This window comes from Humulus lupulus, chromosome 6, assembly GCF_963169125.1.
Source record: "Humulus lupulus chromosome 6, drHumLupu1.1, whole genome shotgun sequence".
Classification (NCBI taxonomy): Eukaryota; Viridiplantae; Streptophyta; class Magnoliopsida; order Rosales; family Cannabaceae; genus Humulus; species Humulus lupulus.
Window position 1 is genome coordinate 9,381,224 of NC_084798.1, and position 5,972 is coordinate 9,387,195.

General features: G+C 32.8%; 1 long non-coding RNA gene across 1 annotated transcript; it reads left to right on the forward strand.

Moving 5' to 3' along the window:
• Positions 1 to 595: 595 nt before the first annotated feature.
• On the forward strand, positions 596 to 1,313 carry LOC133783762 (uncharacterized). The gene is made up of 2 exons (XR_009870945.1): positions 596 to 911; positions 1,011 to 1,313. It is a non-coding gene; the product is annotated as an uncharacterized LOC133783762 (long non-coding RNA).
• The last annotated feature ends 4,659 nt before the right edge of the window (positions 1,314 to 5,972 follow it).

A 5,972-nucleotide genomic window follows, 5' to 3' on the forward strand; every position in this document is an offset into this window, starting at 1 on the left:
CTACAGTAAATCCTGGTGATTCTGCAGTATGAGCAATGAATTTTTTTCATCTCTATGATCTATGATTCTAGCTACTTGTCCCCTTTTTTTAATCTCTATGAGCTACTTATCCCTGAAACTTAATGTGGTTCTTTTTCCATTCTGTTCAGGCTGTAAAAGATGAAGTGATAGTTGAGCTTGTTAATAGGTGCCGCACCAACCAGAAAAAGCTGATGCAGATGCTCACTTCAACTGGGTTAGCTTCATCTATACAGTCAGGATATTTAATTAAGAATAATTTGCTCATTGTATTTTATATTACTATTTTCCTGGTGTGCCCTTTTATGCTATGAATCTTTACAAGGATTGATAGTCATGCCATAGAAGAAGTCCAAGTAGTGTTGTTCCATCTCAGATTGGTCCAATATCGAGAGTTGGCACTGACAGCTCATCTCTTGTTCAAGATGGAAGGGTCTGCACTAGCAGCCCTCTTGCTACTTCTGGATTGGCCTGATCATTTGGCATCGACTCCTTTTGGATTGGCCCGATTGTCGTCATGACTTGATATGAATGGAGGAGGTATTTTTTTCCTGCCAATTATATGCCAGGACAATCTTATTTGTTGGAATACATGTTTCTTGTTATATTTGCGTAATTACTTATTAAATGAAATGTTATGAACAGGCCATGCGATAAATAAGCTTTTAATGGTCTTGCTTGCTATTTGTTAGAAGGAGCATTTTTGCTACTGCCTAGGTTGTAATACAGATGATGACTATCATCTTTTTATTTATACAACTTGCTTTATCAATAGAAAAATAATATTAAATCTATACTTATTCAGGGCTGAGGCAACTAAAGATGATAGATTTGGAGCTTTAAGTAGGTCACAGTATGGTCTTGTTGACCTTGCAGCTGCTTTATTCTATCGGGTAGTTATTTCTATTCATGTTATAAAAGTTGTGATTTATGTTAGATTTCCTGAGATAAAGATTCAGGTAAGAGGTATCTAATGTGATTTTGCTTCTTAGGCTTGTGTTAACAGAGATAAGCCATCATCATCTGAGAAGCGGGTGAAGAGAGAGCATGCTGATGCACGTTTAAGAGAAGAGCTCAAAAAAAGGAAAGTGGCTATGGTAAATCATAAACTGATTGATTTGGCAATATCAAGTTTCCTTTTTTGTAATTGTTATTACTTTTTATAAAGAAAATGCAACAATTCTCCCCTTCCTTAATTTAGGAGTCTAATAGTTTATGAGTTGTGTGATGTGAACATTGTAAAATATATTAAGGGAAACTAAATATATAAATAACCACCCTGGTTATCGGTTTTAGATGAGCTTGGTAATTAAGACATCAATACCATTACATTCTAATAATGTAGTTACAGGTCATATAAAGCTTGATACAAGCAACAGAGGTTGTATGTATAATGTGTTAAATCAACTTCCTTCATGTTGATGGGGGATTCCCGAGACATTTTGCATCTTAGAAAAGGCCTCCTGAAAGCAGTTTTGGGTCATCTTGAGTGGCAGGTCTGTTTCTTGTTTTGTTATGCCCGCGATGGTTTTGAAGGGGTTGAGACACACACACAATAATTTTTTTTTATACATAACTGGAGAAATATATGACAAGCATTCCTTTCCAAAAGAAAATAAAAATACTATTATAAGTCTCTTAAATCCAGCAATGTAAAGATTAGATGAAACACTGAGTTCCATTAATAAAGAAATTGCAGTTTGGAGTTTTGATTGTTTAATGGTAGTTTATGCTGGTCATTCTGATTTACATATTGGTTAATGTAGAGGACGAGCTGGAAAAACTTCTTTGCTTATCTGGGTCCTAGATTTCTTGTCTCTATTGCATATAGTCTAGTAAAGCATGCCACCCTGTATGCACCAGTTTTTTCTAGCTGCATACTTGATATTTCTTTCTGTATGTAATGAATTAGATGCTAATTTTTTTTTAGCAACAATTATCTGGTGGGTTATAGTACCAATATCAATTTTTAACTTCAGAATGTTTGATTTAAAAAGGTATTTTAAACACAGTTGGAACTGCAAAAAGAAATTTTGAAATTGATCCGGAATAATTCATTAAGATATTTCTGTTGGCAGCTTACACAAGAAGGATCTTGGAAGCATGAAGCATATTTGATGTTTCCACGTCATTTGGATGGAACCTTGTTGGACAATGCTAACACTATGAAAGCTAAAAAGGAGTTATTCTCAACCACTGATGTTCTTCATATATTTCGATAGGTAGATAGATATGTTTCTTTAGACTTTTTAAATTGAGTTATGTTATCACCTGTGTTTCAGTTCCTCGTCTATATGATACAATGATGTGTACTTATAGTAAAATAGTTGAACCTGAAATTCTGTTTAACAGCTTTGTGTAGGACTCGAGCACATGCACAATTTAGATCCACCATATGCTCATAATGATGTCAAGCCTGGTAATGTCCTCATAACTCATGGGAAAGGGCAACCACCACTAGCCATATTGATGGATTTTGGCAGTGCTCCACCTGCAAGGAGGCAGATTCAATCTCGTTCTGAGGCACTACAATTGCAGGTGTTTTTTTTGTTCCCCCAGTTGAACACACACACACACACATGCAATGCATCAGTTACCCTACTATGAATGACATTGATTTAATGCTTTGGTATTTGTATGAGGTCCGAGTTTATTTTTTCATAGTCTTAAGAGATAAAAAAATATTGAATTTTTTTAATTAATGGCATATTTGTGAAGACTTGACATGTGTTCATGTTTTGAGGTTTTCTATCAAGTTTTTGCATTTTTAGTTAATGTTTGGATAGCCTCATTTAAAAAACTTATCAAATTACAAAATGTTTGAATTTTTAATTTGTACAATTTAAAAGCTCCTATTGTTAGAATATGCCAATGTAATGAAAGGAATGGACATAGATTTCATCTTTCATTAAATATTTCGTACTTGTATTGATGGTGGACTCATTGCTTGCTGTGTAGGAATGGGCATCTGAGCATTGTTCAACACCTTTTCAAGCTCCTGAGTTATGGGATTGTCCAAGTAATGCAGATATTGATGAGAGAGCTGATATTTGGTCATTAGGATGCACTTTATATGCGATAATGTGATAATGTTTTATACCATGTGATTTAAGATTTATTGGTTTAAGTTTTCGAGTCTTTGTCTCCTGTGAGCTATAATATAATTTGATGACAGTGTTGAATGTTTTAAATTAATTTGTGGATTGTTAATACAATGTTGAATGCTTTTAACTTTTTGTTATTTGAAAATCAAGTTTATTTGATGATGCTAGTATATATTAGAAAGCTAATTTTAATTATATAAATAAAAAATAAAAATATAATGGAATAAATTAGTGTTATATAAATGAATATATAATGAGAATTTAAACTTATCTAAATATTAAAAGGGATAATTGCGGCATAAGTACCCAATATTTGGGTTTTGTACGCGGCATAGACCCAATGTTTATTTTTAGTGGCAAAAGTACCCAAAGTCAGTAAAACTGTAATTCCGTCAGCCTCCTTCGTTAGGTTCCATTTCGTGATGACTGGACCAACACGTGTCACTTCGTGATTGGTCCAACTCAATAATATTTGAAAAATAATTATGATTTGGACCAATAAAAACGTGACACGTGTCTGCCTAACGGAGGAGACTGACGGAATTACAGTTTTACTGACTTTAGGTACTTTTGCCACTAAAAATAAATATTGGGTCTATGACGCGTACAAAACCCAAACATTGGGTACTTATGCCGCAAATATCCCATATTAAAATAATACGAAAAATGTGTTATAATATCTATTACAATAACACTTTTTATAAGTAAAGAATTTTGTTATACAAACTTCATTATATAACACAAAAAATGTGTTATACTAAAGTGTAGTATAACACAAAAAATGTGTTATGCTAAAGTGTAGTATAACACAAATTTATAAGTATTGAAATGTATTATATAATCGACTATAAATAATATAATTAAACACTTATCTATTTATTAAAATAACAAAGAAAGTGTGTTATCGTTGACAGTATAATAACACATCTGTATAACAATGATAAAGTGTTATGTAAAATACCCTGACCTACGATAACATAGTCGGTCTTAACACATCAGAAAGTGTTATGGTATGTTTTGATAACACATTTTTGGTTTTATTAAAAGCATTTTTTCTTGTAGTGAATATATTTTGCAAAGTCAAGAGATGCGCATTGATCAATTTGCAAGTGTCTCCGTTGACAATATTCAAGCAAACTTTGCTAATCTTTCCTTGCGTGGTGGTTCTCAAGCAAGCTCCCTATGGTCGTGGTCCTTGAGGCTCCTTCAGAGGTTGTCGTGGAAATTCCTCAGGCCGAGGGGGTCGTGGAAACAAACCTATCTGTCAACTTTGTGGCAGAGCTGGTTACACTGTTCTAAAATGTTTTCACAGATTTGACATCACATATCATGGATCTCAGTCTCAACTCACTCCCAACTCCTTTACTTCTGTTTCCTCTCAAGCATATCTCACTGAATCTTCTTTATCTAATGAGAATTCGGGAGCCTGGTATCTTGACAGTGGAGCCACACATCACATGACCAATGACTCTCAAAATCTCTCCAACAAGTTTGACTACAAAGGCAAAGCCAAAGTCATCATTGGTAATGGCTCTTCTCTACCTATATTACATATTGGTTATAACTCAGTTTTTTCTGTTCTTTCTAATGAGTCTTTAATCTTGAAAAATATTCTTCATGTTCCTAATGTCACCAAAAACTTGTTGAGTATCTTTCAATTTACTAAAGACAACAATGTCCCCCTTGAGTTTGACTCTGTTTGCTGTCTTATAAAGGACAAGAGAACGAAGCAGGTCCTTCTTCGGGGTACTCTCAGTAACGGCCCGTATCAACTCCATGTCACAATACCAAGTCCTTCTAAGTCGATAGTCCCAGCTACAACCTCTCTCAAGTCTTCAAAGTCTGTCTCGACACATGTTTCACTTCCACCTTGTGTTCCATCTACTTTTAATTGTACCACTAGCAGTAATCCTGTGTATAATAAATCTAACACTGTCTCTGTATGGCATTGTAGGCTTGGCCATCCTTCCAAGCCTATATTAGCCAAAGTGTTATCCATTGTTAATCCTTCTGTCAAGTGTACTAATGTAGAGTTTTGTGATGCTTGTCAATATGGCAAGCTACACCAATTGAGCTTTAAAAAGTCAATAAATCACTCTCATGCAACTTTTGATTTGATATATTCAGATGTGTGGGGTCAATCATTTTATACCTCAATGGAAGGATACAATGTAATGACCCACTACTCTAGACTTTTTGGACCATTAACGAAACTATACATAAAAACTTACATTTTTGCAAAAATACCATACTTTCACTACACCAAAAATTGCAATTAGTAACATTTTAATTAGTGACATTTGTCAAAAAATGTCACAATAATAATATTTTAGTGACATTTGGCAAAAATGTTACTTTATTAAGAATACATGACATTTTAATTAGTGGCACTATTTATATGATTTAGTGACATTTGATCAAAAATGTTACTAATTTGTGAATATATAGTTTTAGTAGCATTCAAAAAATGTCACTAGAATATATTAATAGAGACATTGCAAAAATGTCACAAAATATTAGATTTAGTGACATTTTAAAATGTTACTTTAATAAATATTTTTAGTGACATTTCAAAAGTGTTACTAGTGAAATGTTGCCATTTTTAATTTAATAATTATTTTCTTTTAATTTGTTAATTTTTTTTATTTTACAAATTTAGATTAAGAGTTTAAATGTAATTTATTCTTTGAGGCCTAATTAATTTCATAAATGAAAAATAACTATAAATATTAGCACATGATTATAATAAACTTTTTTGAATACATGCAATTAAACTCCATAAAAATTATTAAGACAAATAAAATTCTAGAATTTATGCAAAATATGAATAAGAAAAAAAAATTACAATCC